The following is an 8256-nucleotide window of genomic DNA, read 5'->3' as shown; positions in this document are numbered from 1 at the left end:
CGCCATGTATAATGTAGGATGGGCACTCCAACTGCCTCTCTAAGTGACATTAGTGATCTTTGATATTACAAATGACACAGGATGGTCTGGACTACACTTGAACCTCACGTTCTTTTCTACTATTTGTGTACATCAGTGTTCCTCTGAAGCTCTCCTTCAGATGAAGCTCTTTAAAAACCACAAAGACTAAGATAGTTTTTGTTAGATAAACAAGATTATAATGAGAGTCTCTGTCCTCTTCCCAGACTTATATGAGTATATGTTACATATGATGGGGGGACATGCATTGCAGGAAAAAAGATTTCCTTTTGCATTCAACAGAAAAATAGATCTTGCAGGGTGGAACTGATAGCTGCCATGTGCACCATGCTGCAGCCCATGCCACTCTCTACTTGTTTGTAACATCAAAACCAATATTAGAGTTAAAATGTTGCAGTGAAATTCCAAAGGGCATTTTAAATTTCAATTAATATTGATAATGGGCTTTTTAATAGGTCTTGGGTCAGGATGCGTCATAAAAATATTTTCCACAGTGCACAGAAAATACATTCTTATTCTGTCTTTGTGAGATGACTGGATCTAGTCTTACATCCAGTAGCCAGCTGAGGCTGCTTGTCTGTTATAGTCTCTTCCACCATTCCTGACAAATGAACAAATAACTAGTTGCCCTGTGAAACATTTTAAATAGAACTGTCTCCTGGAAAAGCTGTTACTGACAGAGACAGGTTCGATCCAGATCAAGGAGACCTGCGTTGGTGTAGAGAAGATCAGTGCTAGTCACTGGCTTTTTTATTTCTGATTTATTTTTTTTTAACTAAGAAGAGATAGGGATTATGATGAATAAAGTAAGACAGAAAACAAGCAGTCTATAAACTGAAGTGCATCCTTCTTATTAGACCTTAGTGTGCTCTTAAAGCAGTAGTAGAAGCTGTTGCTATGAACTCTATCATGCAAGAGGCTTTCAAAAAAGCATTTAAAACTATATATTAGCTTGAAACCACTTTGTCCACAAATTCTGAAAGGGCTGAAAGTAGCTTTTGAAAAGGAACCCATATATTTGAAAAGGAGCCAGTATATTTCATGGCAGAGTAAATTAGCTGCTATTTTTTATTTTTGAAATGTTTGATCAAAATCCTGTAAGAGCACAAATGTCTTAAATTAATTCTATTTGGAATGCTTCTCTGTTGCTTACAACCTGGATCTTCTGACCTGGATCCTGAACTACTCACTTTCCCCCCCCCTTCCTGCGGTGTTCTTTGGCATGTTTGCAAGGGCATGTAATGATAGGACAAGGGGTAACGATTTTAAGCTAGAAAAGGGTAGATTTAGATTGGACGTCAGGAAAAGGTTATTTAATATGAGGGTGGTGGATCACTGGAACAGTGCCTAGAGTGGTGGTGGAAGCCCCATCCCTGGAGACATTCAAGGATTAGGCTTGGTGGGGCTCTGAACAATCTGTCCTGGTGTGACATGTCCCTGCTTTCTCATAGGGGAGTTGTAATAGATTACCTTTATAGGTTCCTTCCATCCTAATACATTCTATATGCATAGGAATTGCATGTTTCCAACAGTAGCTGGAGGTGCTCTCATGTCATGTTCTTATGTTTGGGAATTACACGTGTTTATGTGAGTTGAACAGATCAAAACTATGATTGCTTGTATTTGTTCTATTTAAATAGTGTCCTGTATTCTTATTTTGCTTATTAATGAAAATTCCAATGAAGAGGGAAGAATGGGCACCATGACCAAATCATCCCAGTAATGGAAAATTATGAAACAGAATTCAACAGGTATTAGGAAGCAATGATACTATTATAGCAACAATATTTTCTGTAGCCTTTGGCTAAGTCGAGGAATTCAGCCTACAATATAATCAATCCTCTACAATCCACAAGCATTAAATTCATGATTAAAATGTTTTTCTCCCTTTCCAAAACCTTTAATGTAACGAGCATCTCTGTAAGATGAAAGACATTTGTTACTGAGAACAGCCCTAAGGAAAGCAAAAAGAGCAAATCTGGAAAACATATTAATATTTTTCTGGAAATGGGTAGTATTCATAAAACATTTAGCGAGTTCAAGGTCAGCTTGTTCTCCTTCTGTATACTATTCATAATAGGCATTTGACAACGTAGTGACAGTCAATCTAGCAGCTGAACTAAATATATTGGATTATCCAGTTTAAATAAAAGCTAAATCTTTGTTGTGGAAAGAAAAACAAGAACAGCAAAAGGCTTTCCTGTTTCTGAAATTTCAATTGAAATCAACAAATATGGTTACAAAAGAGGGGAGATAGATCTATTTTGGTTAAAAGGGGCTACTTGAGCAGGTGTATGCATAAATGGCAAGAGATTACAGTCCATCACACCACCGTGGCTGTTGTCTTCCTATTTAAGTGAAACTTTGTAAACCTGAGCATTCTGCAGGTTTGGTTTTGGTTTTTTGTTGTTGTGGATTTTTTTTTTGTTTTGTTTGGTTGTTTTTGGTTTTGTTCCCCAGCATATAATGTGTGAGAAATGACCCAGTGCCAATAAGATATTCAAACTTTGTAATTACTATTACTCTGGATTTATCTTGTCTTTTCACTCCCTATACATGACCACCCTGGAGTCTATTACCAATATTGACTGTTCCTCAATATGCTCTGTCATTCAGTAAAAGGTATCCCCTAGTCACTCTTGTCTTGCTGAAAACTGAGATTACACTCCTTGGATTGGAATAGTAAGATTTTTATCTGACTTCAAAGCTGCTGAAAATAGCAGCATGGGGAGTCACAGAGACATATGTTTTGGAAATCCCAGGAAAATGGATTTTGTATCCATGGATATTCTGAGGTTGGGTCCGTTTGTAATTCCAATATTTTTTCCTCACTGTAGTTACTGACACCATGAATCTTTCAGAATCTGCCTCTACATATCCCAAACAATGCAGATATACATGGCATATACCCACCTTTTACAAAAAAAGCCCTCTAAATAATAAATAAATAACTAAATAATAAATAATCTTAGAATTGTGTATGTTGAAGATATAGTCCTAAACAACCAGCTCCTCATACCTTCCCCCCCCCATTTCCAAATTGCACCACTATTTCTAACATAGTGAAACTGCATCATATCACTAATTACCTGACCTGTTTTAACAAGATATAAAAGGAAAAAAGCCCTAGCAATTATTTCGTGGAAGGGTTCACAGATTAAAGATCAACTATAAATTAAGGAGAGTATCAAATTCACAATATACATTTTCCTTTTTGAATACCACTACTTGGTTTTGTTTTTAAAGCTGCTACAGGTTTTCAACAGGATTCTTACTCTAAGAACTCCATATCTTTCACCAGCCAGCACCCACTGAATGACTGCCACTATAGATGTTGGTGTCAAATTCTTCTGCAGGCATCCAGCTGGACTCTCTACAGCCATTTAGCTGAAAGGGCTTACTGGAGGGATGATGTTGCTAACAGTTTCACCTCTCACACTACATCTTTCCAGTATCAACTATTAATATTTTGAATATACTCATTATTTAGAATTTTAGATCTTTTCCCCAATTTTGTCAGGTATTTTAAAAGTGTCTTTGTGCTTACAGTTATAATGTGTGCCTGCAGTCCAGGAAAACAGCTGATAAGTACAGGGAATCTCTCTCTATATTTGGAAACATCTGCTGTTTCTTTTCTATGATGCACAGTGACGTGCTATTCTAAGAGGAAGAACGAGTCTGGCACAGGAGACATTAGTTTCTGGTTATGTATTGTGATACTGAAGTTGGGATTCCTCTAATCTAGCTCTGATTAATCACTCTCTGGTGGTACTTCTCCACTGAGTAAAGGATGTCCAAAAAGTTCCTTCACGGTCCTCTGCCAGTCAGACTGTTTACTGAAGATGTGACTCCCACTCCTAGTGAAGCAGCTTTTTCAGCTCTCAGCAACTGGCTTCCTCTGGGTCACTTTGTCCCTCTCAAAAGACAAATGTATAGGCAATGTAACTGTGACATGGAGGCAAAACAATTACATTCACTTGGGAGGGGCTTTGTTTTAAGAAGTCTCTAGGCTTAAATTGAGGTGCCAAGGATCTAGGAGATTTGCTTTACTGCATATTCTATTAAGCAGTGACACCAAAAACCCAGCAGTGTTATCAAATGCATAAACACCCAGCTGCATGTTCAGGAGAAGTGCCCTTTGATAAGTCAAGAAAATTTGGCAAAATTCTGTTCATGATAGCAGCAGTGGAAATAGTGGTTTTGAATTGTCTGTGAAATAATTTAAGAAAACAGTTGTATCAATAATCTTAGCAATGCTGTATGGGTGGGTAAGGCACATTACTATCTTTGGTGCTAGAGATAGTTTTCAGTCTTATCTTCAACTGACAAAAAAAAAAAAAAGAAAAAAAAAAAAGGACCTTTTCATATGTATTTTCATGGAGATCAACTGTTGATCATTGTTGGATACAGGACATTGAGCTAGCTACTCCTGTGGTCTGACCCAGCACCATTACACCCATAGACTTTGGTTCTAGTGAAAATGCAGGAGTTAAACCTTGTATGGGTTCAGAATCAGACCATGGTTTTACATCTTCTCAATAATAATTATAAATGGAAAATTTAAATTGTAGCTAGAAGAAAGTATGGGGGCTTAGGAGACCTGAGACAGCACATTTCTGAAGTGCTGTTGGTACTGTTGAGGGTTTGGGTGTCTTCTGAGTGTGCTTGTCTTCAGTCACATTGCTAAGTGTATCGACAGAAATTTTGGAGAATGTTGAAAAATTGTTCTTTTGAGGAGCGCTCATGCAAAATTCTATTTAAAATTCCCTCGTGTGTTTATTTTGTAGGACCTTTGCAATATATACATTAATTTTAGAGCAATGTAATTTTGGTGGCCAGGATTCTTAACTTTAAAAAGCTGAGGCTGCCTATTTCTACAGAAAGGACAGATATTTTTTTATTTTTATTTTTTTTCCTTTTAAATTAGACATTGGTCGAGCTGTTCTTCAGCAAAACTAAGAAGGTGGGAGTATATTTTGATTTGTCAGTTTCAATTTGATTTGTCAAATTTCTGAATGTCTGATCAAAACTACAAAAATCAAACTATTCCATCAGTTGAGCTGAAATTAATACAATATAGTTTAATATAGCAACAATATTTTGTCCTAAATGTTATGTCAAGGCTGCCTATCAATAATTCAGCTCTTATATAAAATATTCTTGCAAATAAGATATTGTACTTCAAGGATAAATGATCTGCACAGATATGTTTTCAAAGAATATCAGTCTCGCTGTTTATGCCAGTGAAGAGTGAAAGAAACCTGAGGGTGAAAAATAAAACAGTACAAGGTTTTGTGAAATATGTGGGTTTGGAAGAAAGAATAATGAACATTTGGAACAATTGGACTTGGAGGATGGAATGCATCTTAATAATTCTATTGCTTTTTTTCTAATGTTTTAAACCAACTTTCAACAGATGAAAAATGCCAAAGAAACTTTAATGGCAGGATACCCTTAAGTATGCAAGAAATGTAAAATGAGTCTAGCATATAGTGATGAAAAGGTTTGTTCCAAGGCAATGCACTCCAAAACTGAGAGCTAGAGAAGAAAAAAATAAGAATTATTACTTAAATCTCATTTAGGATATCCAAAAAGAATCAATACCTTGGAAAAAAAAAATAATCTATTAATATGCCCTGAGGTGAAATGCTAAGGTGATGGGAAAAGCTTTTCTTATGCATTGCAATGCATTTCTTATGCATTTCATAAAATAATATTTCATGATCTTCTTTCTTTACAGGTTGTTTCATGTTCGCTTACATTATTCAGGAATGTTTTACATCTTCACCTTCTAAATCAGCTGAAGTGGCATTGTTCAGCTATCCATAAAGGCAGGAGTTACTGCTTATACCAGTGATTTTTAAGAGGTATTTTTTGTTTTGGAGTAATAAAAGTTATGTCCTAACATTTGCAGCATTGCCACCCCAGACTTCAATAAATTATGATTTAAGCAGCTAGAAATCATGAGATTGGCTTCAAAGCCATGAGTTTGAAGTTAAGCGAGTACATTTGGCATATCGAGCTTTCCAGGTCTTGTGGTTTTAGGAGTCACTTTCTAACTTTTCTGCACAATCATGAACAGAGTTGTTTTTTTTTTTTAAAATGTGCACTGGATGACTTTACACATCCATGTGACACTGGAAGTTGGTGCTTAAGTATGCCACTAGAAATTCAGATACTACAATAAGTGGTGGTAGTATATTGTTTGCTAAATTAGATTTTAAATGGTGCCCTGAAGAAGGTTAAAAACACTTAATTTTTTTCTGCCAAAGCTGTTTTTGTTGCTTACAGAGATCAGCTGTGTTAGAAATAAAGCTTTCCCTAGGCTTTTTTTTTTCCTTCTTTTTTTTTCTGTACAGCCAGATCCCTGTGACTTTCAGCTCTGACAGTTAAAATCTTCTTTCACATCTGTACAAGGAACAGTGAAGTGGAAACCTCCTGGAGAAACTACCAAATTGTGCTCCTCTCCTGCGGATTTATTTCGGTGGTCTTTTACTGCAGGTCTTTCCACAGCTAGGGAAATGCAAATGTATCCTGGTTCCTGGACACCATTACTGATAATATGTCTTTTTACCCAGTTACATGTGTCTTTTATCCAATACAGAGCCACAGCACCTGAGGCAGGCTTCAAGCTACATCTGGTGGTGTTTGGAAAGCGATGCACATACCTATGATCACAAAATATAATTTCCTTAAGGAATTGCACACTGTTCCCCCAAGTGTACTTCAAGCAGTCAGTACAATCTTATGGTTAGAATTGTTCTACGATATCTACTGGACTATCAACTTTGACTTAATAGTTGGTAAAGCCCTGTAACACCTCAATATTGATGCTGGTGTGAACTATGAAAGCAATATTAACCCAGTTGCCTCACCAGCCACAAAGCAAGTAATCTCAGTACAGGATTGCTTCTCCAAAGGGGAATAATCAGTGTATCAATGAAAACATGGGAGCCAAATGTACCATTGTGTACATATAATCCCCCTCCTTCCCTCTTTTTTATTCCAGATTAGAATGGTATATATTCAGATTGATGGTGTTGCTCCTTTCCTTCTTTTGTTCTATCACTTTATTCTTTCCCTCTCTTACCCTTTCAGGGTGGCAGATAATATAACTTCCCAAGACATATTAGTGTGGGTAGGATGCTGACATGGGCTCTTTGTTTCTTCATTCTTTTGATAAGGGAAGGTGAATGGACTCATATAGATGGATGAGTGAAGTCAAGTAGAATATTACTGAATAATCTTCAACCTTGAATGATGAAAATGAGATACAGGATGCCTACTGTTTCATTGACATCCATGAAAAGAGACATGAAAACATCCAAACCTCTCTCTGAGGAAGAGAGTTAAGGGAATCACATGCCAATCCATGGCTCCAATGAGAAGGGTGACCCTGGCTGCCAGTGGGACAACAGAGATCCCAATCACCTGTTATTGTGTGGGCACAGAGGAGAGGCTCTGCCTGCTACATGGAGAAACAAAGCATCTTTGGTGAGTTGTAAATGCAATGCTTTCCTGTTTTTTCTGTGCAGGAGGTTAATACTGACTTAAATGAAAACAAAAGTTTTTTGTAAAAAGGGTAAAATACAGCTCCATGCTTATTAATTTAAGTAGTAATTTCATGATTATGTTTCTAAAATAAAGGATGTATTTTTATTTTCATAATTAACAGGAAATACATGCTATACATCAAATGTGACACAAGAGAGATGAATTATGCAGCAAACTCTGTGTGTGCCAATCAGCACAAAGCCCAAGGCACATTCAGCAGAGTTTCTGTGAAGATCTGTAATGAGTTTCAAGTACATCATTTCCTGATGGAGGGTAAGAAAACATCCATCAATGCTAATTTTCCCACAGTTTTTAGCTTTTTTATGAATACTTTGCAGCTTACAAAAAAGATAAATTTCTAGAGAGCAACTTGATGAAACTCTCTTAATAATTAGAGAGTATTCCTAGCCAAAACTAATGAGGTCTGAACCTTAAACATGGGGATAGTTAAAATTTGACAGCCCCAGCCTCTAATTTCTTCCAAAAGGTTAAATCCGTTCCCCAAATCTGAACATGGATATTTTGTTTTCTAGTTGAACTCTAAACCAGAGTTGTCATTATGCCTTCAAAAAGCAGAATTGAGGTGTTAGCCTAATTTCTGACTCTGCACTAGTGTTGCACAGGATTAAGGATTAAATTATCTGAAAAACAAAAACTCAAATG

The sequence above is a fragment of the Apus apus genome, chromosome 7, assembly GCF_020740795.1.
Source record: "Apus apus isolate bApuApu2 chromosome 7, bApuApu2.pri.cur, whole genome shotgun sequence".
NCBI lineage: Eukaryota > Metazoa > Chordata > Aves > Apodiformes > Apodidae > Apus > Apus apus.
This window is presented reverse-complemented; position numbering follows the sequence as displayed.